The sequence below is a fragment of the Phalaenopsis equestris genome, unplaced genomic scaffold (assembly GCF_001263595.1).
Source record: "Phalaenopsis equestris unplaced genomic scaffold, ASM126359v1 Scaffold000002, whole genome shotgun sequence".
Lineage (NCBI taxonomy): Eukaryota > Viridiplantae > Streptophyta > Magnoliopsida > Asparagales > Orchidaceae > Phalaenopsis > Phalaenopsis equestris.
Window position 1 is genome coordinate 7,634,837 of NW_018164444.1, and position 7,595 is coordinate 7,642,431.

The following is a 7,595-nucleotide window of genomic DNA, read 5'->3' on the forward strand; positions in this document are numbered from 1 at the left end:
TATATATATATATAAAGGTGATATGACAATAAATATCAAGTTCATGCATGCAATCTATAATTAAAATTCACCAATTTAAATTAAACACTCTCGATCAAGACACAAGTCAAAGGGCATAATGAGGCAGATTAGAAGAATTAACTGAGTTTAGAATAATAATTTAATGTGCCCGAAAACATAAAAAATTTGATTGAGAAAAAAATAACTTATCATGAAAATTATTATAAATTAAACTAGATGTAAGATATTTAATGGATATTCCATAAAATAATTTTAATTTCTTATAAATATAAGGACTTTAAAATGCAAAAATAATTTATGGGAAATATAAAAATCTGAAGCTTACATTTTAAGTATAAAATTGCGTTAACATGTAAAAAAAATTTCCTAAATTCAAATTTTAAAATTACGATGCAATAAATTCTGGCTAGCATTTATATACCATGCGCAACCCGAAGGAACAGTTAGCTGACGAGCTCCGTCTGCGCAGGTCTTCATCGACTGGTTTCCTATAGTGATTTGATCGTGAGAACCAAGGCAAGAAATCAAATACTCAATTTGAGCTTTCGTTTTGTTAAAAACGCTTTCAGATTCTTCACTTCTGTGTTTCTGTGATTATATTTTGGTTCTTATTAGTTGGATCTCACTGGAGCTCGGTAGTTCTGCGATTTGCGTACTCATCCGAGTTTTATTTTGACAGATCTATGTGTTTTATGATGGTATTGAGCTGTGATATTTTGTTATGTGGTGGCATTTTTCATTCTTCTTTGTTTAGGTCTTGCCTCGATTCTTGTTTTGGGTGAGTACGGTTTGATCTGGTTGCTATTGTACTAGTAGCAATTTCCTTACTTTGACTAGAAGCAAATGTTTAAGATCTCGCAAGTATTGGAGAGATAAAGCTGTAATCGGTTTGCATTTATTGATTCTCTGTATTTGTTATAGGATATACATATAGAAATGGTAGATGGCTTAGCTAGAGATCGTTTTCATGTTATTTACAGCTAAAAAGAAAAAGAACGGTAATAAAAATATTGGCAAATTTAGGAATTTGTTCTTTGAAGAATTTGTTCCATGTAGTGAGGAGTCCCTGTTCGCAGCACTTGTAGCTAGTTTGAGGAACTTGAGTGCTGACCAGATTTGGGAATGGGATTAGTGGTTTCAGAGATCACGAAAGACTCTAGAAGGTTGGAGGTTCTCTCAGGAAAGCTTTGGAAATTTGAGATTTTCTCAAAATTTTAGAGCTTTCTTACTGATGTTGTAACGAAAAAAGTCAAAAGAACTAACACCAGGGCTTATTTAATGACTTGGTTAGAAGGCATTTAGGAATAAACAATGTTTGAATGAAGCCTATACGGAGTTCCCAATTGCTTTTGGATCTACTTGGTAACCAAAATACATCTGTGCTGCCTTAGATTTGATTTGGTAGATCTGACCCTGACTGCATTGGACAGATTCTGTTGAAGGTTCTAACTGAGAGTCCTTCATTTGGTGGGCTTTCCTTTGGCAAGAGGGGGGATGGTGATGTTGGACCCCCTTCACTGGTAATCATGGCAGCCCCTTGCCAATGCAAGGGGAAGATGAAATCCTCACTGTGGTGACATCATAGAGCTTTGTCTTCTATATATCTGGGAAAATTTCTAGTAAAGGCTGATTTATCTAAAATGAAATGGGTGATTTTCAATTTGCTATTGAATGAAAATAAGAGGCTCTGTTCCTTTTTTTTTAGGGCCATATCAAAATTAATAGCCCTTATGAAGAACATAACCTCTAAAGTAAACCAGGAATGATCCAGGGCTTTTAGATTTTTCACTAACAATTATGAGGACATCGATGATGACAAAGGGCACTCATGTTCTTTTAACTGTCGATATTACCCCCCTTGTTGGAGTGCAAACTGCTTGATTTCTACTAGCGACATTTTTGGGAGGCATGGTCCTACCCACACCGGCACTTGACTCTCCTCTTGAGGATGATGACCTTGTTCGGTCACATTTTTTGCAACTACAATTTTTTTTTGTTGCTTTTAGTTTTTTGTGCATTCAATTTGAGAATCACTCGGAGTTTTCTTGTATGGTGTTAATGCTTTTATGAACTCAATCATTCTCATCAACATCAATTATGTCCCAATCATTTAGCTTTGACTTTTGAGATTGGATTTATGAGCACTTTTTGGTATTTTTTTTTTTTTGAGTTTACATGAGGTTCTAATCTATTTTGCTACTCTTTGAAATTGAAGCCACGTGTTTTTGTTTATTTTTCTCTTTTTTATTTTAAAAGGAGTCACCAGCTTGTTGATCGTCGTATACTTCCCCCATTCGAATAAATCTCCCTCCCGAACCATATAAATGATTCGAAGAGGAGAGAAATCGAATAAGAAGAGACATACGACAAAGAGACAAACTGGCGACTCCTTTTAAAATAAAAAAGAGAAAAATGAACAAAAACACAATGACGGCTCCGCTGGGGATGAGTCTCTCTCTCCATATTTGGAGTTTCGTTTTTTGGGGTTATAACATCTCTCCGTACTAGGAGTCTCGCTCATATTATCGTGACCTGGTTCTCTTCATTCGAGTCACAGTTGAGCCTTTTGTGGGACCTTGGTTTTCAGTCCATGTGTCAGTTACTAGGGGTAGCAACTCGATGCATTCTGTCCCTTTTTCACCCTCGACAGTTCGGTTGCTGCATTATTGCATGCATCGATGTCGTTGTATTTTTTGATTGATTTCATAACCTCTTTCTGTTTTCAATCGTTGTCTTTTTTTGCCCTGCTTCGCGGAAGAGCAGGAAGATGGATATGATCGCTACCGCCGGGGGAACCCTTTCCCTTCTCCCAGAGCGCTTTCTGTGCTCCTGAGGGTGTCATAACCTTCAGTTCCTTCGAGCACCTTTGTGGGATTACCTTACGTGATCCTACGCCCTCTGAGGCGTTCACTCTCTTCCCTCCTCCTTAAATGGGGAGATGCGCATATTGAGCTATTTCTACGCCCTTTTAGGCGTTTGGCTCTGTGCCCTCCCCCTTAAGTGGGGGATGTGCATATTGAGCTGCTCCTACGCCCTCTGGGACATTTCCTCCGTGTCCTCCCCTTAAATGGGGAGACTTGCATATCGAGCTATTTTTGCTGCAGTGGCTCGCATCACGCCCACTTATTTTTCAAAAAGAAGCCGACGCTGGATAGCGACACGCCGCAGCACCTGACGGCCTTTTCTAACCCATCCCTCTGTATTCTCACTGATCTCCCTGCCATAGGCAGACGAGGTCTCACGAGTCTTCTGTCAGCAGTATGTTTTTTACTACTGTCGCCGTTGTGACTTCTGTCCCAGCTCTCTTTCTGTTCTGGTTTCCTTGAGGATCCACCTGTCCCCTGATCAGGCAGGAAGGCCAAGAAGACTAAGAATAGATTGCTGCAAATTTAGCATCATATTCTGCTTCTGGTTTATATACCTATCCCGATTCCAGTTTAGGAGGTGTCTTTGGCCCCCGAATTGTGAGTCATTTTTCTACTGTCCGTAGTTGTGTGGATCATGTCCCTGTTGGACTTTTGCATCATGCCTTCATTTGGAAAGAAGGAGATGTACATGTGACACTCTTTTTCTTGTAGTAGCTCGTATCGGTGCTACTTTTCCCTCGAGGAAGAGACTAGTACTTGATAGCGATGCGTTATAACGTACTTTCTCATTTTTTAACCTCTCTTGTAGTCCTTTCGTATTTTGATGATTTCCATCTTTGCGGATGTTGCACTACCTAAGAATGCTAGAGCTACCCTTTACGGTACCGACCTCTGGTGGTGTGGTATGTCCCCGCCATGACTCATTTCGGTTCCGACACAGGATGATGCTCAAATCCCGTCAGTTGGGAATCATTTTTCTCCTATGTCTGGCAATGTGGACTATGTTCTAGCCAGGATTATGTGGGGATTGTTTCTTCCCCAGGATGCAGGTTATTCTCACATTGAAGTTTGCGTTGTTGTTGCTACCAGAGTTCTCTGACTTAGAAGATTGTAGGAGCAACATCCTCTTTAAGAGAAAATGTTTTCGCTGGTTTGACGACCGTCCCAGCTTCCATCGTTTTTGGTTTTCTCTGAGGTCTCGACTGTCCCTACATTGGGCAAGGGCGTCCAGAGGAATAGGAACAGATTGCTACAATTACTGCAGCCGACTTAGCCACAAGTCTATTTACCTGTTGTGGTTCCAGTTGATGGGAAATTTAGCACTCTCTTGGTTAAGAATCACTCTGTTGTCTTGTCTGGTTGTGTGGATTATACCCCAACCATGATAGTTTTGAGGACTCTCCCTCCTTAGGAGCTAGATTGCTCTAAATCTGCGGTCCATATTGATGACTCCGTTACAGATTTCCTTGCCAAGAAGATTATTGGAGCAATTTCCCCTCTACGAGGACTGGGTCCTCTTCCTTGAAAGAAGTTTCTTACCTGGATCCTCCAGATGTCCGAGCAAACTTTTTTTATTCATCTTGTCTTATAGACCCTCGTAGTAGGAGACCGAGGTTTGCCTGTCGGTCCGTTACGAGGCCGGGATATTTGCTATCTGTTGTGCAGTCCATGAGAACCGCCGAGGTGTTGCATGGAACCCTTTGTGTGGTACTTAGTGCCAATGTACCAGATGTTGTGTCAGGTATTACTATGATCCTGTTGGAGTGGCTTTTGCCCACATTTGATGTGCCTACTCTTTTCATGAGCTATAAGGAAAATGTTGTGGCTTCCTTTTCATCAATAAAGATGAATTTGTCCTATTTTGATAAAGGGAGATCCGGGGTGCACCCCGTCGATTCTCATCTTATTTGAGGACAGAATTTGATCGCTCTACTTTGATGAATACCCAGTGCGTTAAGCAAATTCCTACCACCACACCTCTTGATATCCCAACGTTGCATGTAGAATGACTTTCCACATTTGATGGTGAGTGGTTTACTTGCCTTTGCTTTGAAGAATGCTTTATCCTACCTTTTTTCACCTATTATGCAAGGCTAGTATGGATGGTATATAATCCCATTTGGGGGGACCCCCAGAGTGGTTTACTTGCCTTTGCTTTGAAGAATGCTTTATCCTACCTTTTTTCACCTATTATGCAAGGCTAGTATGGATGTTATATACTCCAATTGGGGGGCACCCCAAAATCTCTTGTTGATGACATGTTGTATCGACTAGACCACTCTTTTAGTCTTGATCGATCCGTGTTTTAGCTGTGATACATATCTCCCAGACTGTTTGAGATTGCCTCATTCAATTTGTGTCGGTTTGCCTTTTGGCTAGGCTCTTGATAAGAGCATTTTGTTGCTAAGACAACTTTATTTGTCTAGCATTTGATCTAGTCAGTCTGCCTTGAGTCGGACTAGGATTTGGTGCCTCATATTGTTAAGAACTTATTGACTCTTTTAGTCCGCTCTTAGTGAGAAAGCATCATTGTGAGATTGATCCATCTCTTATATCCAACTTCGTGGATATTTTGTTTGACTTGGTTGATTTTTATCACCTTGTTGATAGTCATGTTGAACTGATCAAAGCATTTTGTCTCTACAATCAGTTCATGACTCGTGATACCTCGATATCTGACGTTACCGGTTAGATCTTACTTATCTGATCGAGATATCTCTACATCTGTTGATGCTCCGACTCCATTTTTTGGAGGCCGTTGAGATGGTTCTGAAAGGAACCATGCCCCTTGGTTGATCCTGTATTGGGGTTAACTTTAATGATTCTTGAGGTTGAACCTAAGATAGATCCTGATGATGGGATTAAGCCAGACCATGTATGCACCTTCTTAGGATTTGCTTTGTTAGGATTTGCAAATCCTCATGGTTTGGGGGATTCAAACTAAGTCACGATGACTGAATCTCTTACATTAATGAAGTTTCACCTAAGTCTTGAAAGCACCTCAGAATGACTAGATGGGTGTCATTGAGATGTTAGTAGTTTCAGAGACTATTTAAATCTCTTACTTTTCCATTCAACTAGATCGCCATTCAACTAGATCGATGGAACATTCAACTAGATCGATGGAAGCTTAACATGTAATGGATCATGAAATTCTAAGAATCTTTATTCGGGAGAATTTTGAGTCAAAACAATCTACTTTATTACAAAAGAAGCTCTACCAGATATAGTAATTCTCAGAGAAAATAAAAAAGTGCAAAAAGGCCTTAAAAAGTGAAATTTGTCCAACACTTCTAAGAAGAAGCTTGAGGTGAGCGGGAAATCAAAAGTTTCAATATAAAGAACTTTTTGATTTCAAAATTCTCCTGATAAGATCCTTAGAATATTGAGGTTCAGAGAATTGTTAAGTGCCATTAGGATGACTGATACATCAGTAATGAATTTAAAGAGATCTCCAATATGAAATTATTTCCTTGACACCCGGATACGAATGACGAGGTCTATTAGGCTAAGGGTGAAAAGAATTAAAGGAAAGGGGCTAAGAAAAAGTAATTAAGGAAAATCCCACCTGGACCTGAATTTTGCAAACATTATATTTTGCCTGGTATACCTGGTTGTGAATATGAGATGCCTACAAGAAAACTCCTCATTCCAGTTCAATTTGGTATGTCACACTAAATCATGTCTGATAACTGCTTATGCCGGAGATAAAAAAAATATGAGTGGCATGGAAGGCTCTCTCTAGCTTTGTGGGCATGTTGTACAGCATAGTGTACACCCACATTCTTCTACACTATTCTTCTACACTTTATGTGACTTTATGTGTCAACCCTATGGGTCTGACAGTTTTTCCTTTGGAAGTTGACTTGTCTTTCGGGCTAGGATTCTACCCACCATTTTTTACTTTTCATGCGTCGACCCTAGGGTCCCGGTAGTCCTTCCTTTGGAAGTCGACAAGCCTTCTTTGTGGACATGTGTCGGCACTATTTTTGGTGTGGGGTTTGCCCGTAAGAAGCTGTCGGTCATCGGAATTGAAATCTCGTTGCCCGCTTCGGAAGGCCGTTTAAAAAGTTAGGTTTTGAAAAAGATGAAGTCAAATTGACTCCATAATTTTCATAGTTTAGATGAAAGAGCGCTTTACCTCAAATCCTGTATCTATCCCGAAGGATGAACACAAGAATTGAGGGTAAGACTCGATCAAATAAACTAAAGAAAGTTATGACATCCGTTTGGTCTACGAAACCAATGTATTGGCCGACAAATTCCCCTATTTAATATAAGAAATTAAATAAGGTTTATATTATGCTGGGTTCGGGAAAAGCTTCCTATAAGGGCAAGCCCCTATAGTTAATTACATCTTAGGTAACAAAAGTTACCTTAGAGTACTCTCGATAAAAGTAAAAAAAAGTTATCTTCAAGGAGTTCAAATGGTAAGGACATTTCAAAGATATCGGACTAAGAAGTGTGAATGAGGATTGATTCAAATTTGGAACATTTTTGTTTGGGAGTCCAAAGGAGGAAACACTAGAGGATGTCATGGACTCGAAGGAGAACTTCGGTGACTTCCTAAGCTATCCTATTATTTGGCTTCAATTTAGGAGAAATCATGTAGATGTTTCATCCTGCAATTTTTTTTATTTATTAGGATTTACATTTGTGTGAAGCAATCAGCACAAATAACCTTGAAGATGTGAGGATTTAGGTCAT

General features: G+C 39.6%; 1 protein-coding gene across 1 annotated transcript in view; it reads left to right on the forward strand.

Annotated features, from left to right (window-relative positions):
• Positions 1-446: 446 nt before the first annotated feature.
• The window catches only part of LOC110018074 (protein SPIRAL1-like 1), a 45,692-nt gene continuing 38,543 nt past the window's right edge, over positions 447-7,595 (forward strand). The window contains exon 1 of the mRNA XM_020715300.1: positions 447-537. The gene's annotated coding sequence lies outside the window, so the exon portion shown is untranslated. The remainder of the gene's footprint in view (positions 538-7,595) is intronic.